Genomic DNA, 7,332 nt, shown 5'->3' on the forward strand with positions numbered 1-7,332 from the left:
ACAGCTGCTGCTGTTCCCTCTCCATCCTCTCCTTTTGTCCTGTCCTTCCGAGAGGGCGGACCGTGGTCGGCTACCGCATCACTCCTCTTAGCTTGTGGGACCAGCTCCCTCGGGCCGGCAGCGGCTCATCTAGACCGTGACCAGCAGAGGTGGGAGAGGTTTGCCTCACAGCACACAGCCCCCTGTGTTGGGGGCTCTTCCTGACCAGAGATTCATGAGGATGATGGGGGAATCACCTCGTATCATGTCGTGGCCAGAAGTCCGATCGTCCCAATATCCTCATCTTTATTTTCCTGCTGGAGAGAGAAGCCCTGAGGGAAAGGGCTGAAGCGGCAGATTTCTGTGTTGTATGCATAGGCGCGAGCTCCACACACAATGTACAAGCTTCCCTGGAGGCTCAGTTGGTAAATAATCTGCCTGCAATGCGGGAGACCAGAGTTTGATCCCTGGGTGGGGAAGATCCCCTGGAGAAGGAAATGGCAAACCCACTCCAGTATTCTTGCCTGGAGAATTCCGTGGATAGAGGAGCCTGGCGGGCTGCAGTCCACTGGGTCGCAAAGAATGGGACACTACTGAACGACTAACACTTTCACTTTCACAACGGTACAACTGGCTGGATTCTGGGCTCGAGGACCTGGCAGGCAGTGGACGGGGTGCTTCTCCTTCGCTGGCCCTTTCTGGAAACCCCAGGGTGGGTGCCTGAATAGACATCTGTAGGGGGTTAGTGGAAAAGGCAATCTTTCTGTCTCTTTTCCCTTTTCAGTCGTTTTTTTATCCCTCTTTTCCTCTCCCTTGGACCTCATGCCTACACTCCCATCCCCTTCATCATGGAAACCCCTTGTCTGTGTGTCTGATTCTGAGGAGGGAATTCTGTGATCCCCTTGGTGGTTATACCAGGCCTCGAATTCCCAGGGTCTCTCATTGTTAGCCTCCAGGCTTATATGGAAACATAGAAAACGCCCAGGGAATCCCCACAGATTCTCCTCAGGGCTGCATTCTCAACAATAGAAGATTGTGGAGACAGTTAAAAAACAAAAAACAACAACAAAAAAAACAACCCTGATTTTCTTTTGCAATGCAGCCTGACACCAACGTGCCTCAGGTGACCAGGAGACGTGGCCCTAGCATGGGGGATCCTTTAAACTTGGACACCAGTTTGCAGTTGGACCAATTTAGAAAGAAGTCTCAAAAATGGAGGGAGGTCGAGTATGTGCCCTCTTTATGAGACTTTATCGAGAGCCCTGACTGAAAGGTTCCTGTCGTTGAGTGAGGACCTTCTGTTCCTGTGCTGCCTGCAAGAGAATCGGAGCCAGACCTTCTCAGGGACCCCAGTCTTTCAACCGGCAATGAGCCATTGGCCCCTCAAACCCCCTTCTCAGTCCCCATTTTTTTCCTTTCATCACCGCCTTCAGCCCCCCCCGCCCCCCGCCTTCCGTCTTACCTTGTCAAATCAGAACCCTCCCAAATTGGAGCCTCCAGAGCTTTCCCCAGGGAGGCTCTAATTGAGCTCAAAGATAGCCCCCATCTCCACCCCACAAGGCCTTTTAATTCTTCTGGGAAGTAGAAGACTGCCAGCTGCTGGGAGTCGAGTGACAACTCAAGGGCGTGTCCCCTTCTCAAAGAACTCTGACAAGTTTAAGGATGAACTAACCAGGCTGGGGTTGACATTCTCTCTCACCTGGCAGGACATCATGGTTACTCTGGTCCCCTGTTGTACCCATGATGAAAAGGAGCAGAGACTGAGAAATGCCAGGAGACCCTCAGATAGCCTGCTTGCCGCCAGTCAGTGCCACCAAACTTATCAGGCAGGTGGGGATGAACCCTGAACATGACTCATGCTGGGACTATGAAGACAATGTAGGCATGCTGGGAGGAGACATTATGCTACTTGTCTGTCGGAAACCATGAAAAGGCGTATAGCGAAGCCTTTAAATTATGGTAAGGTCTGAGAGATTACACAGGAAAAAGATGAAAACCCGGCCGTCTTCCTGAGCCAGGTGACAGGGACTTCAGGAAGGACACTCACCCAGACCCTGAGTCGGCGAAGGGAGGTTGCTATTGGCCATGCATTTTATCTCCCAGGCCACTCCTGACATCTGGAAAACATTAGAAAAGCTTGAGGCTGGGCCACGAACCCTGTTGTCAACCTTGGTAGAGAAGGACTTCAAGGTCAGTAATAAGCAATACTTCACAGAAGAGGCCAGAAAAGATATGAGACTAATTTTTTTAAAAAAGCTTTTGACTGTATTGGAGAATTCCCATGACCTCAAGGGGACCCTGGAGGATCAAGAAAGCTGACTCAATTTAAGCTGTCTGGGCCCAAAGCAGCATGTCTTTTGTTGAAAGGGAGGGCACTGGAAGGAAGGATGTCCTTCTAGCTTCTTGCAAATCTCTCCTATGAGAGATTCCTGCACACCATCTGATGGGGCCAGAGTGCCTCTCCAGGTCCACATCCCACTTGATCCATCCTCATGACTCCAGAGGAGCTGTGGGTCACTCGCGATGTGGCGGGAAGCAGAAATTAATTCTTGTTAACACTGGAGCCTCCTGCTCTGTTCTGGCTTGGCTGGCTGGCCCTCTCTCCAACCCTAACTGCACTGTGATGGTAGCTGATAGATGGACAATGGTAAGGCAATATACATCTCCCCTTGCCTGCAGAATCGGGTCTATTAATATTACTCACTCCTTTTTGTATATGGCAGAATGCTCTGACACTCTTCTCTGGAGAGATTTGCTAAATCAATCAAGAACTAGTATGAGGACGATGCTGTGAGAGTGCTGCACTCAATATATCAGCAAATTTGGAAAACTCTGCAGTGGCCACAGGACTGGAAAAGGTCAGTTTTCATTCCAATCCCAAAGAAACGCAATGCCAAAGAATGCTCAAACAACTGCACAACTCCACCCATCTCACACGCTAGTAAAGTAATGCTCAAAATTCTCCAAGCCAGGCTTCAGCAATATGTGAACTGTGAACTTCCAGATGTTCAAGCTGGTTTTAGAAAAGGCAGAGGAACCAGAGATCAAATTGCCAACATCCGCTGGATCATCGAAAAAGCAAGAGAGTTCCAGAAAAAAACATCTATTTCTGCTTTATTGACTATGCCAAAGCCTTTGACTATGTGGATCACAACAAACTGTGGGAAATTCTGAAAGAGATGGGAATACCAGACCACCTGACCTGCCTCTTGGGAAACCTGTACGAAGGTCAGGAAGCAACAGTTAGAACTGGACATGGAACAACAGACTGGTTCCAAATCAGACAAGGAGTGTGTCAAAGCTGTATTGTCACCCTGCTTATTTAACTTCTATGCATCAACTTCTATGCAGAGTAAATCATGAGAAATTCTGGGCTGGAAGAAGCACAAGCTGGAATCAAGATTGTGAGGAGAAATATCAATAACCTCAGAAATGCAGTTGACACCACTCTAACAGCAGAAAGTGAAGAAGAACTGAAGAGCCTCTTGGGGAAAGTGAAAGAGGAGAATGAAAAAGTTGGTTTAAAGCTCAAAATTCAGAAAACTAAGATCATGGTGTTTGGTCCCATCACTTCATGGCAAACAGATGGGGAAACAGTGGAAACAGTGTCAGACTTTATTTTTCTGGGCTCCAAAATCACTTCAGATGGTGATTGCAGCCATGAAATTGAAAGACGTTTGCTCCTTGGAAGGAAAGTTAGACAGCATATTAAAAAGCAGAGACATTTCTTTGCCAAGAAAGGTCTGTCTAGTCAAGGCTATCAGAGAAGGCGATGGCACCCCAGGCCAGTATTCTTGCCTGGAAAATCCCATGGTTAGAGGAGCCTGGTAGGCTGCAGTCCATGGCGTCTCGAAGAGTTGGACACGACTGAGCGACTTCACTTTCACTTTTCACTTTCATGCACTGGAGAGGGAAATGGCAACCCACTCTAGTGTTCTTGCCTGGAGAATCCCAGGGACAGGGGATCCTGGTGAGCTGCCATCTATGGGGTCACACAGAGTCAGACACGACTGAAGCGACTTAGCAACAGCAGCAGTCAAGGCTATGGTTTTTCCAGTAGTCATGTATGGATGTGAGAGTTGGACTATAAAGAAAGCTGAGTGCGGAAGAATTGATGCTTTTGAACTGTGGTGTTGGAGAAGACTCTTGAGAGACCCTTGGACTGCAAGGAGATCCAACCAGTCCATCCTAAAGGAGATCAGTCTTGGGTGTTCATTGGAGGCACTGATGTTGAAGCTGAAACTCCAATACTTTGGCCACTGATGTGAAGAGCTGACTCATTTGAAAAGATTCTGATGCTGGGAAAGATTGAGGACTGGAGGAGAAGGGGATGACAGAGGATGAGATGGTTGGATGGCATCACCAACACAATGGACATGGGTTTGGCTGGACTCCAGGAGCTGGTGATGGACAGGGAGGCCTGGCATGCTGCAGTTCATGGGGTCACTAAGAGTCGGACACAACGGAGTGACTGAACTGAACTGAACTGATGTGCTTAGGACAAGGTGAAGTCCAAGGAGGTAGAGAATTCAAACAGAGACTGCATCTGTTAGCAGCCCCTGGGGAACCACCTTCTGCTCATCAAGATACTCCCCAGGCATCCCCTCAAATTTAAAAACAATTAAATCTTGGATTTTGTGATACTTTGGTTCCAGGATGGCAAAACGTGTCATTTCCCTGATCTCCCCTGGCTCCCCCTACCCCATCCCCCCTCCCACAATAAGAATGATTAAGGCCTGGGGAAAAATACCCCTGGAAGGACATATCTTTAAATCTGAGACTCTGATGAGGACACAATCACTGCTCATCACATTTTTCAAACATGGACTCATTAAGCCCTGCCAATCCTCTTGCAACACCCCAGACCTCCCCATTCATAAACCTAATGAGGAATATCAGTTTGTGCAAGACTTGCAAACACTAAATGTGGCTGTCATTCCTATTCACCCAGTGGTGTTAAACCCATACACCCTCTTGTCCAACTGCCTGCCAGAGGACACTCAGTATTTCTGTTTTGGACCTCAAAGCTGCATTTTTCTCTATTCCCTTGCATCCATACTCCTCATACCTTTTTGTCTTTGAATAGGACGTTGACGCCCTGGAGGCTACCCAATATACCTGGGCAGTATTTCCGCATGGTTTTTGGGATAGCGTCCACCTTTTTGGAAACATGTTAGCAAGGGAAGTGAGGGAATTCATACATAGATTGATGATTTATTGATATTTAGTGAGACTAAACTGTGCTAAAAAGCAAAGATCACTTTGCCAACAAAGGTCCATATACTCAGAGGTATGGTCTTTCCAGTAGTCATGTATGGATGTGAGAGCTAGACCATAAAGAAGACAGAGTGCCGAAGTAGTAATGCTTTCGAACTGTGTTGTTGGAGAGTCCCTTGGACTGCAAGGAGATCAAACCAGTCAATTTTAAAGGAAATCAATCCTGAGTACTCATTGGAAGGACTGATGCTGAAGCTGAAGTTCCAATACTTTGGCCACCTGCTGTGACAGGGGACTTATTGGAAAGGACCCTGAGAGCAGGAAAAAATTGAAGGCAAAAGGAGAACAGGGTGGCAGAGGATGACATGGTTGGATTGCATCACTGACTCAATGGACGTGAATTTGGGCAAACTCCAGGAGACGGTGAGGAACAGGGAAGCCTGGGGTGCTGCAGTCCATGGGGTCTCAAAGAGTCAGACCCAACTTGGCAGTTGAACAACAAAAGGTGAGACAAAACAGGATTTAAATCCAAATACCATTAGCATTCTAAATTTTGTGGCAGAAAGAAGAAATAATGTCTCCCCAACCATGGCTCAGATCTCACAGTCATGGGGCTCAGTGTTTAGGGTTTGTTTTGACCCCAGGGGCAGGAGTCCTGATTGTTGATCAAAAACAGCAATTAGTGCATTACCTTCTCTGACCACACATTGGCAGCTCCAAGGCTTTCCCAGGATTCTGTCCTATCTGGGTTCCAAATTATGGCCTTCCAGCAAAACCCCAATAATGAGGCTCTAAAGAGACAAAAGAGAGCCCCTTCAATGAATAGGGACCACCTGTGGGCTTTTGCAGCTTTAATACAATTGAGCAGAGCACCAGTGCTGGGATTTCCGAATTTGGACAAGCCCCCAGTATGTTTATGAGAGGTAAGGGGTAGAACTAGGAGTCCTGACCCAAAATCTGGGGCTGAATTGGACACCAGGGACTTAACTTCTCGACACAACTCGACTCTGTGGCCCTGGGATGGCCAGGCTGCCTGTGGGCAGGAATAGCCTCAGCCCTGTTGGTTATGACGCTTCCAATCTCACCCTGTGACAACACTGAGTGTAAACCCTCACCATGTACATTCTGTGCTGGAAGTTAAGGGACATTATTAGTTGACTGGGGTAAGGCTAACAAGATGTCGGTCCCTCCTAAAGGACACCCTGGCATTACCTTGTTGTTCAGTTGCTACGTCGTATCTGACTCTGAGACCTCATGAACTGCAGCATGCCAGGCTCCTTTGTCTGACATGACCTTCAGTTCAGTCATTCAGTCATGTCCAACTCTTTGCAACCCCATGAATCGCAGCACGCCAGGCCTCCCTGTCCATCACCAACTCCCGCAGTTCACCCAAACTCATGTGCATTGAGTCGGTGATGCCATCCAGTCATCTCATCCTCTGTCGTCCCCTTCTCCTCCTGCCCTCAATCCCTCCCAGCATCAGAGTCTTTTCCAATGAGTCAACTCTTCGCATGAGGTGGCCAAAGTATTGGAATTTCAGCTTTAGCATCAGTCCTTCCAATGAACACCCAGGACTGGTCTCCTTTAGGATGGACTGGTTGGATCTCCTTGCAGTCCAAGGGACTCTCAAGAGTCTTTTCCAACACCACAGTTCAACAGCATCAATTCTTTGGTGCTCAGCTTTCTTCACAGTCCAACTCTCACATCCATACACGACCACTGGAAAAACCATAGCCTTGACTAGATGGACGGTTTTGGGTCTTAAGGTGTGCCAAACTCTGAACGTGGCAACTCTGTGTTAAGTGGTTGAAAGTGGAATTTTTGTACACCAGTGTATAGAGACCATAGAATAAACTTACTCTAGTGAGTCTGATCTTCTAGATGAAACCTTGAGGTTTAGTGATTTACTGAGAGGACCAGTTTTGTAGTAATGGGAACCTGAAAGGCAGGGTATACCACAGTTAGTCTAGATGAAGTCATGGAAACCAAGGCCCTGCTGGGCATTGGCCCAGAAGGTTGAACTAACTGCATTACTGAGGCTTTGCAATGAAAACGGATAAGAAATTAAATAGTTTTACTGATTCTAAATATGGGTTTCACGTGATACGTGATACATGCTCATGCTGCCATTTGGAA

The sequence above is a fragment of the Bos taurus genome, chromosome 27 (genome assembly GCF_002263795.3).
Source record: "Bos taurus isolate L1 Dominette 01449 registration number 42190680 breed Hereford chromosome 27, ARS-UCD2.0, whole genome shotgun sequence".
Taxonomy (NCBI): domain Eukaryota; kingdom Metazoa; phylum Chordata; class Mammalia; order Artiodactyla; family Bovidae; genus Bos; species Bos taurus.